The sequence below is a fragment of the Triticum aestivum genome, chromosome 7A, assembly GCF_018294505.1.
Source record: "Triticum aestivum cultivar Chinese Spring chromosome 7A, IWGSC CS RefSeq v2.1, whole genome shotgun sequence".
In the NCBI taxonomy this organism is placed as follows: Eukaryota; Viridiplantae; Streptophyta; class Magnoliopsida; order Poales; family Poaceae; genus Triticum; species Triticum aestivum.
The window spans coordinates 437,786,304-437,806,607 of NC_057812.1; positions in this window are offsets into that span (position 1 = coordinate 437,786,304).

The window sequence follows — 20,304 nt, forward strand, 5'->3', positions numbered from 1 at the left end:
AAAGTACATACGGATCTGAATGTCGCAGATCCGTTGACTAAACCTCTCTCGCGAGCGAAACATGATCAACACCAGAACTCTATGGGTGTTCGATTCATCACAATGTAACTAGATTATTGACTCTAGTGCAAGTGGGAGACTGTTGGAAATATGCCCTAGAGGCAATAATAAAAGTGTTATTATTATATTTCTTTGTTCATGATAATAGTCTTTTATTCATGCTATAACTGTATTATCCGGAAATCGTAATACACGTGTGAATACATAGACCACAATATGTCCCTAGTGAGCCTCTAGTTGACTAGCTCGTTGTGATCAACAGATAGTCATGGTTTCCTGGCTATGGACATTGGATGTCGTTGATAACGGGATCACATCATTAGGAGAATGATGTGATGGACAAGACCCAATCCTAAGCATAGCACAAAGGTCGGTTAGTTCGTTTGCTAGAGCTTTTCCAATGTCAAGTATCTCTTCCTTAGACCATGAGATCGTGTAACTCCCGGATACCGTAGGAGTGCTTTGGGTGTACCAAACGTCACAACGTAACTGGGTGACTATAAAGGTGCATTACAGGTATCTCCGAAAGTGTCTGTTGGGTTGACACGGATCGAGACTGGGATTTGTCACTCCGTATGACGGAGAGGTATCTCTGGGCCCACTCGGTAATGCATCATCATAATGAGCTCAAGGTGACCAAGTGTTGGTCACGGGATCATGCATTACGGTACGAGTAAAGTGACTTGCCGGTAACGAGACTGAACGAGGTATTGGGATACCGACGATCGAGTCTCGGGCAAGTAACGTACCGATTGACAAAGGGAATTGCATACGGGGTTTGATCGAATCCTCGACATCGTGGTTCATCCGATGACAACATCGAGGAGCATGTGGGAGCCAACATGGGTATCCAGATCCCGCTGTTGGTTATTGACCTGAGGTCGTCTCGGTCATGTCTGCATGTCTCCCGAACCCGTAGGGTCTACACACTTAAGGTTCGGTGACGCTAGGGTTATCAGGAAGACAAGTATGTGATTACCGAATGTTGTTCGGAGTCCCGGATGAGATCCCGGACGTCACGAGGAGTTCCGGAATGGTCCGGAGGTAAAGATTTATATAAGGAAAGTGGTTAAATGGACACCGGAAAGTTTCGGTGGCATACCGGTATTGTACCGGGGCCACCGGAAGGGTTCCGGGGGTCCACCGGGTGGGGCCACCCCTCCCGGGGGGCACATGGGCTGTGTGGGAGAGGGAGCCAGCCCCTAGTGGGCTGGGCGCGCCTCCCCACCTAGGCCCATGCGGCTAGGGCAAGGGAGGGGAAACCCTAAAGGGGGCGCCCCCCTAGCTTGGGGGGCAAGCCACCCTTTTCCCTCTCCCTTTGGCCGCCGCCCCCCTCTAGGGTTTCCCCTAGAGGGCCGGCCCCCTTGCCCCTCTCCTCCTATATATAGAGGGGTGAGGGGAGGGCTGCAACAACACAAGCCAAGGCGCAGCCCCTCCCCTCCCCAACACCTCTCCTCCTCCGTACGTGCTCGGCGAAGCTCTGTCGGAGTACTGCTGCACCAACTGCACCACGCCGTCGTGCTGCCCTTGGAGCTGCCTTCCTCAACCTCTCGTTCCTCCTTGCTGGATCAAGACGGAGGAGACATCGACCGTCCCGTACGTGTGTTGAACGCGGAGGTGCTGTCCGTTCAGCACTTGGTCATCGGTGATCCGAATCACGACGAGTACGACTCCATCACCACCATCCCCTTGAACGCTTCCGCACTCGATCTACAAGTGGTATGTAGATGCAAACTCACTCCCTTGACTCGTTGCTTAGATGAACTCATAGATGGATCTTGGTGAAACCGTAGGAAAAATTTTAATTTTCTGCAACGTTCCCCAACAGCAGCTCGGCTATGACAGAATGCTTGTGAGGGAAACAATCTGGGGGTTAACCCATGAATGAGCATAAGATTATCTCTCGAGTTGAACATATCGAATACATCAAGAGTAAGGTACGAAGGTACAATAAGAGGTTCCAAGTGGATAGATAGTTGCTCGAAGTCTGAACCAGAGTGAGAAAGGGTTTTAGAGCAGTGAGAGTAAGTATTGCGTCTGATACCAGAATAGAGCATTAGGAAGGTGGCCCGTGAATTAAATACGAAGCCAAGCGCGAGGAATAACTTCGACAACAGGGTGTATAGGAGAGTCAGGTTTCGATCCTGTGGAACTGTGGGTTATGGGCCCACCATGTGGGTCAAAAGTAGGAAGGACGGTGATATTTTGCACAGTCATGATAACAAGGCATGCCAGAGGATAGACTATCAATTATGTCGGCAACGTCGGTACCAAGGGCGAGGGATGAAGAGAACCATTTTCCTGCTCGTTGAACGAGGCGGACCAATAGGCAAAGTTCTCTTCCATCGGTGGCTACCGGAATGTCATCAACAATAGTAACAGGGTCTTGCTGACAGAACTGTACACCGAGGGGATTACATAAGTAGGAGAATATTACTGCTTAGAACATATAGTGTTGGGGAACGTAGCAGAAATTCAAAAAATTTCCTACGTAACACCAAGATCTATCTATGGAGAGACCAGCAACGAGTAGAAGGAGAGTGCATCTACATACCCTTGTAGATCGCTAAGCGGAAGCGTTCAAGTGAACGGGGTTGATGGAGTCGTACTCGTCGTGATTCAGATCACCGATGATCAAGTGCCGAACGGACGGCACCTCCGCGTTCAACACACGTACAGCTCGGTGACGTCTCCCACGCCTTGATCCAGCAAGGAGAGAGGGAGAGGTTGAGGAAGACTCCATCCAGCAGCAGCACAACGGCGTGGTGGTGATGGAGGAGCGTGGCAATCCTGCAGGGCTTCGCCAAGCACCTACGGGAGAGGAGGAGGTGTCACGGGAGGGAGGGAGGCGCCAAGGGCTCAGGTATGGATGCCCTCCCTCCCCTCCACTATATATAGGGGCAGGGGAGAGGGGGGAGGCGCAGCCTTGCCCCTTCCTCCAAGGAAGGGGTGCGGCTAAGAGGGGGGAGGAGTCCATCCTCCCCAAGGCACCTCGGAGGTGCCTTCCCCCTTTAGGACTCTCCCCTTTTTCCTATATCTTGGCGCATGGGCCTCTAGGGGCTGGTGCCCTTGGCCCATGTAGGCCAAGGCGCACCCCCTACAGCCCATGTGGCCCCCCGGGGCAGGTGGCCCCACCCGGTGGGCCCCCGGGACCCTTCCGGTGGTCCCGGTACAATACCGATGACCCCGAAACTTGTCCCGATGGCCGAAACAGGACTTCCTATATATAAATCTTTACCTCCGGACCATTCCGGAACTCCTCGTGACGTCCGGGATCTCATCCGGGACTCCGAACAACATTCGGTAACCACATACAAGCTTCCTTTATAACCCTAGCGTCATCGAACCTTAAGTGTGTAGACCCTACGGGTTCGGGAGACATGCAGACATGACCGAGACGTTCTCCGGTCAATAACCAACAGCGGGATCTGGATACCCATGTTGGCTCCCACATGTTCCACGATGATCTCATCGGATGAACCACGATGTCAAGGACTCAATCGATCCCGTATACAATTCCCTTTGTCTAGCGGTATGTTACTTGCCCGAGATTCGATCGTCGGTATACCGATACCTTGTTCAATCTCGTTACCGGCAAGTCACTTTACTCGTTCCGTAACACATCATCCCGTGATCAACTCCTTGGTCACATTGCGCATATGATGATGTCCTACCGAGTGGGCCCAGAGATACCTCTCCGTTTACACGGAGTGACAAATCCCAGTCTCGATTCGTGCCAAACCAACAGATACTTTCGGAGATACCTGTAGTGCACCTTTATAGTCACCCAGTTACGTTGTGACGTTTGATACACCCAAAGCACTCCTACGGTATCCGGGAGTTACACGATCTCATGGTCAAAGGAAGAGATACTTGACATTGGCAAAGCTCTAGCAAACGAACTACACGATCTTTGTGCTATGCTTAGGATTGGGTCTTGTCCATCACATCATTCTCCTAATGATGTGATCCCGTTATCAACGACATCCAATGTCCATAGCCAGGAAACCATGACTATCTGTTGATCACAACGAGCTAGTCAACTAGAGGCTCACTAGGGACATATTGTGGTCTATGTATTCACACGTGTATTACGATTTCCGGATAATACAGTTATAGCATGAATAAAAGACAATTATCATGAACAAGGAAATATAATAATAATACTTTTATTATTGCCTCTAGGGCATATTTCCAACAGTCTCCCACTTGCACTAGAGTCAATAATCTAGTTCACATCGCCATGTGATTAACACTCACAGGTCACATCGCCATGTGACTAATACCCAAGAGTTTACTAGAGTCAGTAGTCTAGTTCACATCACTATGTGATTAACACTCAATGAGTTTTATGTTTGATCATGTTGCTTGTGAGAGAGGTTTTAGTCAACGGGTCTGAACCTTTCAGATCCGTGTGTGCTTTACAAATCTCTATGTCATCTCCTAGATGTAGCTACCACGCTCTATTTGGAGCTATTCCAAATAACTGTTCTACTTGGAGCTATTCTAAATTATTGCTCCATTATATGTATCCGGTCTCTCTACTCAGAGCTATCCGGATAGGTGTCAAGCTTGCATCGTCGTAACCTTTACGACGAACTCTTTTACCACCTCCATAATCGAGAAAATTCCTTAGTCCACTAGTTACTAAGGATAACTTTGACCGCTGTCCTGTGAGCCATTCTTGGATCACTCTTGTACCCCTTGACTGACTCATGGCAAGGCACACTTCAGGTGCGGTACACAGCATAGCATACTGAAGAGCCTACGTCTTAAGCATAGGGGACGACCTTCGTCCTTTCTCTCTATTCTGCCGTGGTCGAGCTTTAAGTCTTAACTTCGTACCTTACAACTCAGGCAAGAACTCCTTCTTTGACTGGTCCATCTTGAACACCTTCAAGATCATGTCAAGGTATGTGCTCATTTGAAAGTATTATTAAGCATTTTGATCTATCCTTATAGATCTTGATGCTCAATGTTCAAGTAGCTTAATCCAGGTTTTCTATTGAAAAACACTTTCAAAATAACCCTATATGCTTTCCAGAAATTCTACGTCATTTCTGATCAACAATATGTCAACAACATATACTCATCAGAAATTCTATAGTGCTCCCACTCACTTCTTTGGAAATACAAGTTTCTCATAAACTTTGTACAAACCCAAAATCTTTGATCATCATCAAAGCATACATTCCAACTCCGAGATGCTCACTCCAGTCCTTAGAAGGATTGCTGGAGCTTTGCATACTTATTAGCATCTTACGGGATTGACAAAACCTTCCGGTTGTATCACATACAACCTTTCCTCAAGAAAATCGTCGAGGAAACAGTGTTTTGACATCCTATCTGCAAGATTTCATAAATAATGCAGTAATCGCTAATATAATTCCAACAGACTCTTAGCATCGCTACGAGTGAGAAAATCTCATCGTAGTCAACTCCTTGAACTTGTCGGAAAACATCTTAACGACAAGTCGAGCTTTCTTAATGGTGACATTTACCATCATTGTCCGTCTTCCTTTTGAAATCCATCTGTACTCATTAGCCTTACGACCATCGAGCCGTTCTGCCAAAGTCTACACTTTGTTTTCATACATGGATCCTCTCTCGGATTTTATGGCCTCAAGCCATTTATCGGAATCCGGGCCCACCATCGCTTCTCCATAGCTCGTAGGTTCATTGTTGTCTAGCAACATGACCTTCAAGACAGGATCACCGTACCACTCCGAAGTAGTACGTGTCCTTGTCGTCCTACGAGGTTCGGTAGTGACTTGATCCGAAACTTCATGATCAATATCATAAGCTTCCACTCCAATTGGTGTAGGTGCCACAGGAACAACTCCCTGTGCCCTGTCACACACTAGTTGAAGAGACGGTTCAATAACCTCATCAAGTCTCCACCATCCTCCCACTCAATTCTTTCGAGAGAAACTTTTCCTCGAGAAAGGACCCGATTCTAGAAACAATCCCTTATTGCTTTCGGATCTGAGACAGGAGGTATACCCAACTGTTTTGGGTGTCCTATGAAGATGCATTTTATCCGCTTTGGGTTCGAGCTTATCAATCCTGAAACTTTTCCACATAAGCGTCGCAGCCCCAAACTTTCAAGAAACGACAACTTAGGTTTCTCTAAACCATAATTCATACGGTGTCATCTCAACGGAATTACGTGGTGCCCTATTTAAAGTGAATGTGGTTGTCTCTAATGCCTAACCCATGAACGATAGTGGTAATTCGATAAGAGACATCATGGTACGCACCATATCCAATAGGGTGCAACTATGATGTTCGGACACACCATCACACTATGGTGTTCCAGGCGGTATTAATTGTGAAACAATTTCCACAATGTCTTAATTGTGTGCCAAAACTCGTAACTCAGATATTCATCTCTATGATCATATCATAGACATTTTATCCTCTTGTCACAATGATCTTCTACTTCACTCTGAAATTACTTGAACCATTCAATAATTCAGACTTGTGTTTCATCAAGTAAATATTCTCAACATCTACTCGAATCATCTGTGAAGTAAGAACATAACGATATTCACTGCATGCCTCAGCACTCATTGGACTGCACACATCAAAATGTGTTACTTCCAACAAGTTGCTATCTTGTTCCATCTTACTGAAAACGAGGCTTTTCAGTCATCTTGCCCATGTGGTATGATTTGCATATCTCAAGTGATTCAAATCAAGTGAGTCCAAACGATCCATCTGCATGGAGTTTCTTCATGCGTATACACCAATAGACATGGTTCGCATGTCTCAAACTTTTCAAAAACGAGTGAGTCCAAAGATCCATCAACATGGAGCTTCTTCATGCGTTTTATACCAATATGACTTACATGGCAGTGCCACAAGTAAGTGGTACTATCATTACTATCTTATATCTTTTGGCATGAAAATGTGTATCACTACGATCGAGATTCAATAAACCATTCATTTTAGGTGTAATACCATTGAAGGTATTATTCAAATAAACAGAGTAACCATTATTCTCCTTAAATGAATAACCGTATTGCGATAGACATAATCCAATCATGTCTATGCTCAACGCAAACACCAATCTCGGTGGTAGAGGGAGCGTGCGATGCTTGATCATATCAACCTTGGAAACACTTCCAACATATATCGTCAGCTCACCTTTAGCTAGTCTCCGTTTATGCCGTAGCTTTTATTTCGAGTTACTAACACTTAGCAACCGAACCGGTATCCAATACCCTGGTGCTACTAGGAGTACTAGTAAAGTACACATTAACATCATGTATATCCAATATACTTCTATCGACCTTGCCAGCCTTCTCATCTACCAAGTATCTAGGGTAATCCTGCTCCAGTGGTTGTTCCCCTTATTACAGAAGCACTTAGTCTCGGGTTTGGGTTCAACCTCGGGTTTCTTCATTGGTGCAGCAGCTGATTTGCCGTTTCATGAAGTATCCCTTCGTTCCCTTGCCCTTCTTGAAACTAGTGGTTTCATCAACCATCAACAATTGATGCTCCTTCTTGATTTCTACTTTCGCGATGTCAAACAACGCGAATACCTCAAGGATCATCATCTCTATCCTTGATATGTTATAGTTCATCACGAAGCTCTAGCAGCTTGGTGGCAATGACTTTTGGGGAAACATCACTATTTCATCTGGAAGATCAACTCCCACTCGATTCAAGTGATTGTTCCACTCAGACAATTTGAGCACAAGCTCAACGATTGAGCTTTTCTCCCTTAGTTTGCAGGCTAAGAAAATCGTCGGAGGTCTTATACCTCTTGACGTGGGCACGAGCCTGAAATCCCAATTTCAGCCCTCGAAACATCTCATATGTTTCGCGACGTTTCGAAAACGTCTTTGGTGCCTCTACTTAAACCGTTTAACTGAACTATCACGTAGTTATCAAAACGTGTATGTCCGATGTTCGCAACATCCACAAACGACGTTTGGGGTTCAGCACACTAAGCGGTGCATTAAGGACATAAGCTTTCTACTGATCGCATAATCGCTACTATCAACTTTCAACTATATTTTCTCTAGGAACATATCTAAAACAGTAGAACTAAAGCGCGAGCTACGACATAATTTGTAAAAGGTCTTTTGACTATGTTCAGGATAATTAAGTTCATCTTATGAACTCCCACTCAGATAGACATCCCTCTAGTCATCTAAGTGATTACATGATCCGAGTCAACTAGGCCGTGTCCGATCATCACGTGAGACGGACTAGTTAACGTCGGTGAACATCTTCATGTTGATCGTATCTACTATACGACTCATGCTCGACCTTTCGGTCTCCGTGTTCCGAGGCCATGTCTGCACATGCTAGGCTCGTCAAGTTAACCCTAAGTGTTTTCGCTGTGTAAAACTGTCTTACACCCGTTGTATGTGAACGTAAGAATCCATCACACCCGATCATCACGTGGTGCTTAGAAGCGACGAACTGTAGCAACGGTGCACAGTTAGGGGAGAACACTTCTTGAAATTTTGTAAGGGATCATCTTATTTACTACCGTCGTCCTAAGTAAACAAGATGCATAAACATGATAAACATCACATGCAATCAAATAGTGACATGATATGGCCAATATCATTTGCTCCTTTTGATCTTCATCTTCGGGGCTCCATGATCATCATCGTCACCGGCATGACACCATGATCTCCATCATCATGATCTCCATCATCGTGTCTTCATGAAGTTGTCACGCCAACGACTACTTCTACTTCTATGACTAACGCGTTTAGCAATAAAGTAAAGTAGTTTACATGGCGTTCTTCAATGACACGCAGGTCATACAAAAAATAAAGACAACTCCTATGGCTCCTGCCGGTTGTCATACTCATCGACATGCAAGTCGTGAATCCTATTACAAGAACATGATCAATCTCATACATCACATATATCATTCATCACATCCTTTTGGCCATATCACATCACATAGCATACCCTGCAAAAACAAGTTAGACGTCCTCTAATTGTTGTTGCATGTTTTACGTGGCTGCTATGGGTTTCTAGCAAGAACGTTTCTTACCTACGCAAAACCACAACGTGATATGCCAATTGCTATTTACCCTTCATAAGGACCCTTTTCATCGAATCCGTTCCGACTAAAGTGGGAGAGACTGGCACCCGCTAGCCACCTTATGCACCAAGTGCATGTCAATCGGTGGAACCTGTCTCACGTAAGAGTACGTGTAAGGTCGGTCCGGGCCGCTTCATCCCACAATACCGTCGAAACAAGATTGGACTAGTAACGGTAAGCATATTGAACAACATCAACGCCCACAACTACTTTGTGTTCTACTCGTGCAAAGAATCTACGCAATAGACCTAGCTCTGATACCACTGTTGGGGAACGTAGCAGAAATTCAAAAATTTCCTACGTAACACCAAGATCTATCTATGGAGAGACCAGCAACGAGTAGAAGGAGGAGAGTGCATCTACATACCCTTGTAGATCGCTAAGCGGAAGCGTTCAAGTGAACGGGGTTGATGGAGTCGTACTCGTCGTGATTCAGATCACCGATGATCAAGTGCCGAACGGACGACACCTCCGCGTTCAACACACGTACAGCCCGGTGACGTCTCCCACGCCTTGATCCAGCAAGGAGAGAGGGAGAGGTTGAGGAAGACTCCATCCAGCAGCAGCACAACGGCGTGGTGGTGATGGAGGAGCGTGGCAATCCTGCAGGGCTTCGCCAAGCACCTACGGGAGAGGAGGAGGTGTCACGGGAGGGAGGGAGGCGCCAAGGGCTCAGGTATGGATGCCCTCCCTCCCCTCCACTATATATAGGGGCAGGGGAGAGGGGGGAGGCGCAGCCTTGCCCCCTCCTCCAAGGAAGGGGTGCGGCTAAGAAGGGGGGAGGAGTCCATCCTCCCCAAGGCACCTCGGAGGTGCCTTCCCCCTTTAGGACTCTCCCCTTTTTCCTATATCTTGGCGCATGGGCCTCTAGGGGCTGGTGCCCTTGGCCCATGTAGGCCAAGGCGCACCCCCTACAGCCCATGTGGCCCCCGGGGCAGGTGGCCCCACCCGGTGGGCCCCCGGGACCCTTCCGGTGGTCCCGGTACAATACCGATGACCCCGAAACTTGTCCCGATGGCCGAAACAGGACTTCCTATATATAAATCTTTACCTCCGGACCACGGAACTCCTCGTGACGTCCCGGATCTCATCCGGGACTCCGAACAACATTCGGTAACCACATACAAGCTTCCTTTATAACCCTAGCGTCATCGAACCTTAAGTGTGTAGACCCTACGGGTTCGGGAGACATGCAGACATGACCGAGACGTTCTCCAGTCAATAACCAACAGCAGGATCTGGATACCCATGTTGGCTCCCACATGTTCCACGATGATCTCATCGGATGAACCACGATGTCAAGGACTCAATCGATCCCGTATACAATTCCCTTTGTCTAGCGGTATGTTACTTGCCCGAGATTCGATCGTCGGTATACCGATACCTTGTTCAATCTCGTTACCGGCAAGTCTCTTTACTCGTTCCGTAACACATCATCCCGTGATCAATTCCTTGGTCACATTGCGCATATGATGATGTCCTACCGAGTGGGCCCAGAGATACCTCTCTGCTTACACGGAGTGACAAATCCCAGTCTCGATTCGTGCCAACCCAACAGACACTTTCGGAGATATCTGTAATGCACCTTTATAGCCACCCAGTTACGTTGTGACGTTTGGTACACCCAAAGCACTCCTACAGTATCCGGGAGTTGCACAATCTCATGGTCTAAGGAAAAGATACTTGACATTATAAAAGCTCTAGCAAACGAACTACACGATCTTTGTGCTATGCTTAGGATTGGGTCTTGTCCATCACATCATTCTCCTAATGATGTGATCCCGTTATCAACGACATCTAATGTCCATAGCCAGGAAACCATGACTATCTGTTGATCACAACGAGCTAGTCAACTAGAGGCTCACTAGGGACATATTGTGGTCTATGTATTCACACGTGTATTACGATTTCCGGATAATACAGTTATAGCATGAATAAAAGACAATTATCATGAACAAGGAAATATAATAATAATACTTTTATTATTGCCTCTAGGGCATATTTCCAACATATAGATCACAAGAAAGGTTAAACCATATAATGGAAAGAAAAATGTGTTTAAACACATATATCGGGGGTATATCCTTCCCAAGGACAAGCAGAGCATGATATGTAGAAAACTCTTTAGCAAAGGGGAGAGAAGTTTCATGACATTACCCATGCAATAGTGTTTGGATAATTGAGCAAGTAACATTTAGCGTTGGGCTTCAAATGTTCCTGTTGAAAATCGGAGTACCATAGACATGCTTCGAGATAGTATTGACATGGTATTCAAGCAAAGGTCAGACTCTGGATACACGAAGGGATTCATCATTAAGCCAAGGAGAGGATGAGGAGGTGGCTGATGGACTCAGTGATAATTCAACGAGGTATCCAAAAATGTGGATTTCCACAGTTATGTGAACAAGGAGATAACATTTGTCGGATCAAATGATTTAATGATGTAAGCTCGAGAAAAACATACACAATTAAAAATTGGTTGAAAAGTGCACCCGAAATATGGGCTTACAGTAGCATGATCAACATTAGAATGGTGGTTCAGCAACCGATAGGCTAAGAATGAATTATCGATCATTAACTCCAAAGCAATAGGGTTGCTAGAAGTGCAGAATCCAAACAACACCGTTCACTTGTGGGTACCCCGGTTGGAATCGACACGAGGACCAAGAAAGAATGGTGATGGTGAGAAGTACCATTATAGCAAGAATTCTTAATAGGTGGAGCAATCCTCACAACATTCTTGACATCAAAGATGGTAATACTCCGCGGTAGAATATAGCATAAGTTGGATAGCAAGGAACTCAAGGTACAACACAAAACAGGAACAATTTTTGTGTTGGAGGGAATGCAATATTGTTGTCGATGATAACCCAAATCGTCGAGGGCAAAGGAGGCTATTTCTCATCAAGAATTCGATAGATATCTTGGAAGACCTCATAAGGTTGATGTTGTTATGACACATTTGTCGAGAGATTTCAAGATGTAATCAATCAGCGACGATGTCAAATCAAAGGAATGATGAAGCGGAAGGTTATTGGAACCATGGGTAGGACACAAACTTGAAACCAAGCTTGTTGTTCAAGGTGAACTGATATGACGAGGAAGATCGACGTAAGCTTAGCTCATCATCGAAAGTTGTGCTCCGAGATTAAGGACCGGGTAGCACAGTTAAAATTTAGCACGATAATGATATAGCCGATCAGGCTTGGAATGACTTGAAGGATTATTAAACTCATAAGCAACGAAGATTACTTAGAGTTATCGAACCAGAGTGCGGAATCGGTTCACTTACCGGTGTTCTTGAGCGACTAACAACGCAGAACCCATGAAAAATTGGAATCGGTGAGAAATAATAGCTGATGGAGACTCATAAGATGCAACATAGTTCTTAGATATACTCGAGATACCAGAGGGTAATACTCGACTGTAGATCAAGGTAGAGGTTGGACTGGTGTATTGACTTACAAAAGACAAGTGCTTAAACTTGTCCGAGAAATGGGATCAAAGAGAAAATATGGTCGAAACCACGATTGCATAGGATCTGTTCACAGATACCAGATGATCTTATATCAACAAAATAGTTATTATTACAAGAAGCTTCTATGGTAGGATCTACATCGTGTCCATGGGCATGAACACAAAGTTCAAGGTCGACTCCCACTTCTTCAATGTATAACCTTCCATTCACCTCTCACTTTCGAAGAAGTTGTAGTGTTGAGATTTTATCTAGCAACACCAGAAGAGTATGCGCGTACTACTTTGTTTCGATAACTAATAATTTTTTGCAATAAGTATGTGAGTTCTTTATGACTAATGTTGAGTCCATGGATTATACGCACTCTCACCCTTCCACCATTGCTAGCCTCTCTAGTACCGTGCAACTTTTGCCGCTACCATAAACCCACCATTTACCTTCGTCAAAATAGCCACCATACCTACCTATTATGACATTTCCATAGCCATTCCGAGATATATTGCCATGCAACTTTCCACAGTTCCATTTATTATGACACGCTTCATCATTGTCATATTGCTTTGCATGATCATGTAGTTGACATCGTATTTGTGGCAAAGCCACCGTTCATAATTTCATACATGTTACTCTTGAATCATTACACATCCCGGTACACCGCCAGAGGCATTCACATAGAGTCATATTTTGTTCTAAGTATCGAGTTGTAATTCTTGAGTTGTAAGTAAATAGAAGTGTGATGATCATCATTATTAGAGCATTATCCCATGTGAGGAAAGGATGATGGAGACTATGATTTCTCCACAACTCGGGATGAGACTCCGGACGAAAAATTAAAAAAGGAAAAAAAGAGGCCATAAAAAAGAGAAAAAGCCCAAATAAAAAAATGAGAGAAAAAGAGAGAAGGGGCAATGTTACTATCCTTTTCCACACTTGTGCTTCAAAGTAGCACCATGATCTTCATGATAGAGAGTTTCCTATTTTGCCACTTTCATATACTAGTGGGAATTTTTCATTATAGAACTTGGCTTGTATATTCCAATGATGGGCTTCCTCAAAATGCTCTAGGTCTTTGTGAGCAAGCGAGTTGGATGCATACCCACTTAGTTTCTTTTTGAGCTTTCATACACTTATAGCTCTAGTGCATCCGTTGCATGGCAATCCCTACTCACTCACATTGATATCTATTGATGGGCATCTCCATATCCCGTTGATACGCCTAGTTGATGTGAGACTATCTTCTCCTTTTTGTCTTCTCCACAACCACCATTCTATCCCACCTATAGTGCTAGGTCCATGGCTCGCGCTCATGTATTGCGTGAATATTGAAAAAGTTTGAGAACATCAAAATTATGAAACAATTGCTTGGCTTGTCATCGAGGTTGTGCATGATTTAAATATTTTGTGTGATGAAGATAGAGCATAGCCAGACTATATGATTTTGTAGGGATAGCTTTCTTTGGCCATGTTATTTTGAGAAGACATGATTACTTTATTAGTATGCTTGAAGTATTATTATTTTTATGTCAATATTAAACTTTTGTCTTGAATCTTTCGGATCTGAATATCCATGCCACAATAAATATAATTACATTGAAAATTATGCTAGGTAGCATTCCACATGAAAAATTCTGTTTTTATCATTTACCTACTCGATGACGAGCAGGAATTAAGCTTGGGGATGCTTGATACGTCTCCAATGTATCTATAATGTTTGATTGTTCCATGCTATTATATTATCTGCTTTGGATGTTTAATGGGCTTTAATATGCAATTTTATATTATTTTTGGGACTAACCTATTAACCGAAGGCCTAGTGCAAATTGTTGTTTTTTGCCTATTTCAGTGTTTCGCAGAAAAGGAATATCAAATGGAACGAAACCTTTGAGAAGATCTTTCTTGGAACAAATGCAACCCTGGAGACTTGGAGTACAAGTCTGGAAGTCCGCGAAGCTTCCACGAGACAGGGGGTCGGCCCAGGGGGGTAGGCGCGCCCCCACCCTCGTGGGCCCCAGGGAGCTCCACCGACCTACTTCTTTCGCCTATATATACTCTTATACCCTGAAAACATCTAGGGGAGCCATCAAACCACTTTTCCACCGCCGCAACCTTCTGTACCCATGAGATCACATCTGGGGGCCTTTTCCGGCAATCTGCCGGAGGGGGAATCGATCACGGAGGGCTTCTACATCAACACCATAGCCTCACCGATGATGTGTGAGTAGTTTACCACAGACCTTTGGGTCCATAGTTATTAGCTAGATGGCTTCTTCTCTCTCTTTGGTTCTCAATACAAAGTTCTCCTCGATGTTCTTGGAGATCTATTCGATGTAATACTCTTTTATGGTGTGTTTGCCGTGATCAAATGAATTGTGGGTTTATGAATTTGATTACCTATGAATATTATTTGGTTCTTCTCTGAATTATTATATGCATGATTTTATATCTTTGCAAGTCTCTTCAAATTATCGGTTTAGTTTGGCCTACTAGATTGATCTTTCTTGCAATGGGAGAAGTGCTTAGCTTCGGGTTCAATCTTGCGGTGTCCTTTCCCAGTGACAGTAGGGGCAGCAAGGCACGTATAGTATTGTTACCATCGAGGATAAAAAGATGGGGTTTATATCATATTGCTTGAGTTTATCCCTCTACATCATGTCATCTTGCCTAATGCGTTACTCTGTTCTTATGAACTTAATACTCTAGATGCATGCTGGATAGCGGTCGATGTGTGGAGTGATAGTAGTAGATGCAGAATCGTTTCGGTCTACTTGACACGGACATGATGCCTATATTCATGATCATTGCCTTAAATATCATCATAACTATGCACTTTTCTATCAATTACTCGCTAGTAATTTGTTCACCCACCGTAATACTTGCTATCACGAGAGAAGCCACTAGTGAAACCTATGGCCCCCGGGTCTACTTTACATCTTATAAGTTTTCGATCTATAATTCTAGTTTACTATTTTGCAATCTTTATTTTCCAATCTATACAAAAAATACCAAAAATATTTATCTTATTATCTTTATCAGATCTCACTTTTGCAAGTGTCCGTGAAGGGATTGACAACCCCTTTATCGCGTTGGTTGCAAGGTTCTTGATTGTTTGTGCAGGTACTAGGCGACTTGCGTGTAGTCTTCTACTGGATTGATACCTTGGTTCTCGGAAACTGAGGGAAATACTTACGCTACTTTGCTGCGTCACCCTTTCCTCTTCAAGGGAAAACCAACGCATGCTCAAGAGGTAGCATACGACGATATGACTAAGGTGTTGAACTATGGAGGGGGGCACTGCACACGGCTAAGAGATTGTCTGTTGTGCCTTTGGGGTGCCCCCCGCCTCCGTATATAAAGGGCGGGAGGAGGAGGTGGCCGGCTAAGGGGGGCGTGCCATGGGGGGAGTCCTACTTGGACTCCCTAGTCCAAGTAGGATTCGTCCCCCTCCTTCCTTCCACCGGAGAGGGAAAGGGGAAGGAAGAGAGAGGGAGAAGGAAAGAGGGGGGCCGCCCCCTCCCTAGTCCAATTCGGTTTGGGCAAGAGGGGCACACGCCTCCCCATGTGGCCTTCATCCTCTCCTCCAATAAGGCCCAATAGGCCCAATACTTCCTCTGGGGGGTTCCGGTAACCCCTCGGTACTCCGGTAAAATATCCGAATCACTTGGAACCATTCCGATGTCCGAATATAACCTTCCAATATATGAATCTTTACCTCTCAACCATTTCAAGACTCCTCGTCATGTCCGTGATCTCATCCGGGACTCCGAAAAAACTTCGCTCATCAAATCACATAACTCATAATACAAATCATCATCGAACGTTAAGTGTGGAGACCCTACGGGTTCGAGAACTGTACATCTCCGGTCAATAACCAATAGCGGAACCTGGATGCTCATATTGGCTCCTACATATTCTACGAAGATCTTTATCGGTCAATCCGCATAACAACATATGTTATTCCCTTTGTCATCGGTATGTTACTTGCCCGAGATTCGATCATCGGTATCAGCATACCTAGTTCAATCTCGTTACTAGCAAGTCTCTTTACTCATTTCGTATTGTATCATCTCGTAACTAACTCATTAGTCACATTGCTTGCAAGGCTTATAGTGATGTGCATTACCGAGAGAGCCCAGAGATACCTATTTGATACACAGAGTTACAAATCCTAATCTTGATCTATGCCAACTCAACAAACACCATCGGAGACACCTGTAGAGCATCTTTATAATCACCCAGTTACTTTGTGACGTTTGATAGCACACAAGGTGTTCCTTCGTTATTCGGGAGTTACACAATCTCATAGTGGAGGAATATGTATAAGTCGTGAAGAAAGCAATAGCAATAGAACTAAACGATCATAATGCTAAGCTAACGGATGGGTCTTGTCCATCACATCATTCTCCTAATGATGTGATCCCATTCATCAAATGACAACACATGTCTATGGTTAGGAAACTTAACCATCTTTGATTAACGAGCTAGTCAAGTAGAGGCATACTAGGGACACTTTGTTTTGTCTATGTATTCACACATGTATCAAGTTTCCGGTTAATACAATTCTAGCATGGATAATAAATATTTATCATGATATAAGGAAATATAAATAACAACTTTATTATTGCCTCTAGGGCATATTTCCTTCAACAGTGTAATGTAAAGGGCTTTAGTCTGGTCTCATGCTATCACACGTCAGAGTTAATGTCTCTCCCAGCTAGATTGTCGAGGAGTTCAACCTCGAATCACTTATCATGGGCTCATGGCCAGCCCTGCTTTCGGCAAGATATTAACTTGCACTTCATGAGATTGATACTGGATGCATCCAAAAATTGATTGACAACCCGATGCATATTATTTTACGATTGAGAGATATTAACTTCAAATTTAAGAGATTGATAGTTGGATTTATGTTTTGAGGAGTTCTGAACATGTGCTTTTTAGGAATGCTTATCCAGTTCATCATTGGTCGTCAGTTTAATTTGTATTTCAGATATAGGAACATAGTTTCTGAGTTACTTCATCAGTGTGCTTCTATTTTTTCTTTGCGCATGCGTAGGAGCCGGTATGCAAGTGCATGTGCATTGGTTGACAAGTTTAACATGGCTTTTATCTTTGTTCCCGCTGGCCTAGGTACCTATGTTTTCTTCTTGTCTGTAGATAACTAGATATTGATCATGTGTACAAGGATGCAATAAGCACTGCAATGCTACGGTATTTTACAGTAATATATCAGCTAAATAGGTTATGCTGACTGGCACTAAAGTTGAGCTAGCACCACTTGATTATGTTGCATATTGCTGCATATGTCATTGGCAATTATGCATGACAATCAATGCATTACATTCAAGATTTCTTCTTTTCAAAGTATTAGCGTGTTAAGTGTTTAACTGAGGAATTTCTTTTCTTTGTGCAATCTCTTCATGATTATTTTAGTTATTAATTGTCTGATCTATGATGTGAAACTAGAAACTTTTTACTTTTGCTTGAATATGATTTGTAATCTCATGGGAAAATGAACAGTATCCTATACTACTCAATTGGTTTGTTACTTCGAATGTTTATTCAATTGGCGTTGTTATTTGGGGAGGCGGAGATAATTGTTGGAGGAGGAACAAGAGGAATGCTATGATGAGCAAGAGCAGGGCAAGAGTGATTCAATCCTAATCCCTTTACACAGTTATCTTTGCCTCCTTTGGAGGCTGGGGTCCAATGCTGCATCTTTATGTGGGTTTCTGAATTTTGCAATAGAAAATTTATTCATATTTGTCCTTTCCTTTTATTTTTCTTTCCAATTAGATAGATAGGACTATAACACTTGCCCTTTTTTTCTATCACCGTTTCAATTGCTAAGACAAAGGTAGAACTGATTGTAAGATGTCAAACATATCTTTTAGCTTTGGGAGCATATTTGACCGTTTCAATTGCTAAGACAGAAGGTAGACTAATTAACTGATTGCTAAAACATCATGGGATAAGATGTTTTGGAACATATTTCATACTGTTCTAGGCTCTTCTAGCTTCTAGGTTCTTGTCATAGTTAATTGCAGAACAAGACGACAATTATATTTTTAGCAAGTTTACTAGGTGGAACAATGAAACTATTAATGGAGTGAACCATCAGGTTTGGGTTCTTTCCAATTTATGATCATATTAGTTGGTATTCTCTGTTGACAGGCAATTCTACGTGACAAGTGTACATGGTTCAGAGGATTATGTTCTTTCATGTTTTTATCCTTTTTGTTGGGACTAATTTTTTAATTAATTTGTACAACATATTTTCTATTGGAAGTAGTAGTGTGGTACTTTGATAATTCCGACATTTTAAAACTTTTTTACTCTATGTCAATATATCATTAGGATCTAATGCAGTAGGCATCATAGTATGATTTTTCTTTAGCATTGCTTCATTTATATTGTTTCTTATATTGTTCCTTATATTGTTTCTCTCTATCTTCCAAGCAAATTGAGTATGTTCTTGATTTTTCTAGAGATCTATGCATTAACATACCATAGTACATACAACTAGGGCTCTAGCAAGAAATCTCCGGCGGGAAACCGAGCGGTAAGGGGAGGGTTGACAGGATAAGGGAAGGGTGTGTCGTGGGGTGGGGAATTTTAGGGAGCCCGTAGGGCACCAGTTTGATGTCCGAACACACTCGGACATATGAGAAAGAAATGATCTTTGACCTTGGAGACGACCTTAATAATTTGTTTGATTCATTTATATGCGTTGTAGCCCGTAGCAATGTACGAGCGTTCTACTAGTATCCACATTTTTTCACTCGCTTTTCGTGTTTTGGCTAGCTGCTCCGCAACCTCACCGCCTGCCAATTGAAACACACGTATGGCCGAGGTGCACTCAATTAGAGAATGTTTCTGTGAGTGGATATTGCCACACATTTAACAATTTTCAACATCACTCATGTTTCTGTTATGTTGCATATCTTCCGTCAGAAGTGAGTGTTTAGCGAGCTGCAAAAAAACATTCTAATTTTGGTAGGTACCTGGACATTCCAAAGGGATGTCCAATTGTTCTCCCTTGCCCATTTGAAGTGGATGCTCTTCCTTTGAGCCAAGATTCATTCGCCACAAGCATGCGATAAGCAGACCTCACTATGAAATATCTTTTTTTATCGAATTGCCAGGCCCAAAAATCGCCCATAGGGCCTATTCATAGGCCTAAAAATGTACATGAAAAACAAAAAAATGATTGTGAATTAGAACAAAAAATTCATCAATTCAAAAAATGTTCATGCATTTCAATAAAATGTTCGTTAAACAAAAATGTTCATATATTTCAAAAATTGCTCCCAAATTTGGAAAACAATTCATCTATTCAGAAAATGTTCACCAATTCAGAAAAATGTTCACGAGTTTAAAAAAACTGTTCACAATTTTAAAAAAATGTTGGATAATTTAAAAATGTCAAACATTTCTAAAAAATGTTCACAATTTCATAAAAAATGTTGGATAATTTAAAAATGGCAGGGATTTTAAAAAAATGTTCATAATTTCATGAAAAATATTTGTAGACAGAAATTATTCACGATTTCAAAAAACATTCATGATTTTTAAAAAAGTTCACGAGTTTGTAAAAGATGTTCACAAATGCAGAAAGAGAAGGAAAAAGAAAGAAAGAAAATGAAAAAGAAAAGGAAAAGGAAAATAAAATAGGAAAGGACAAACTAATATGAAA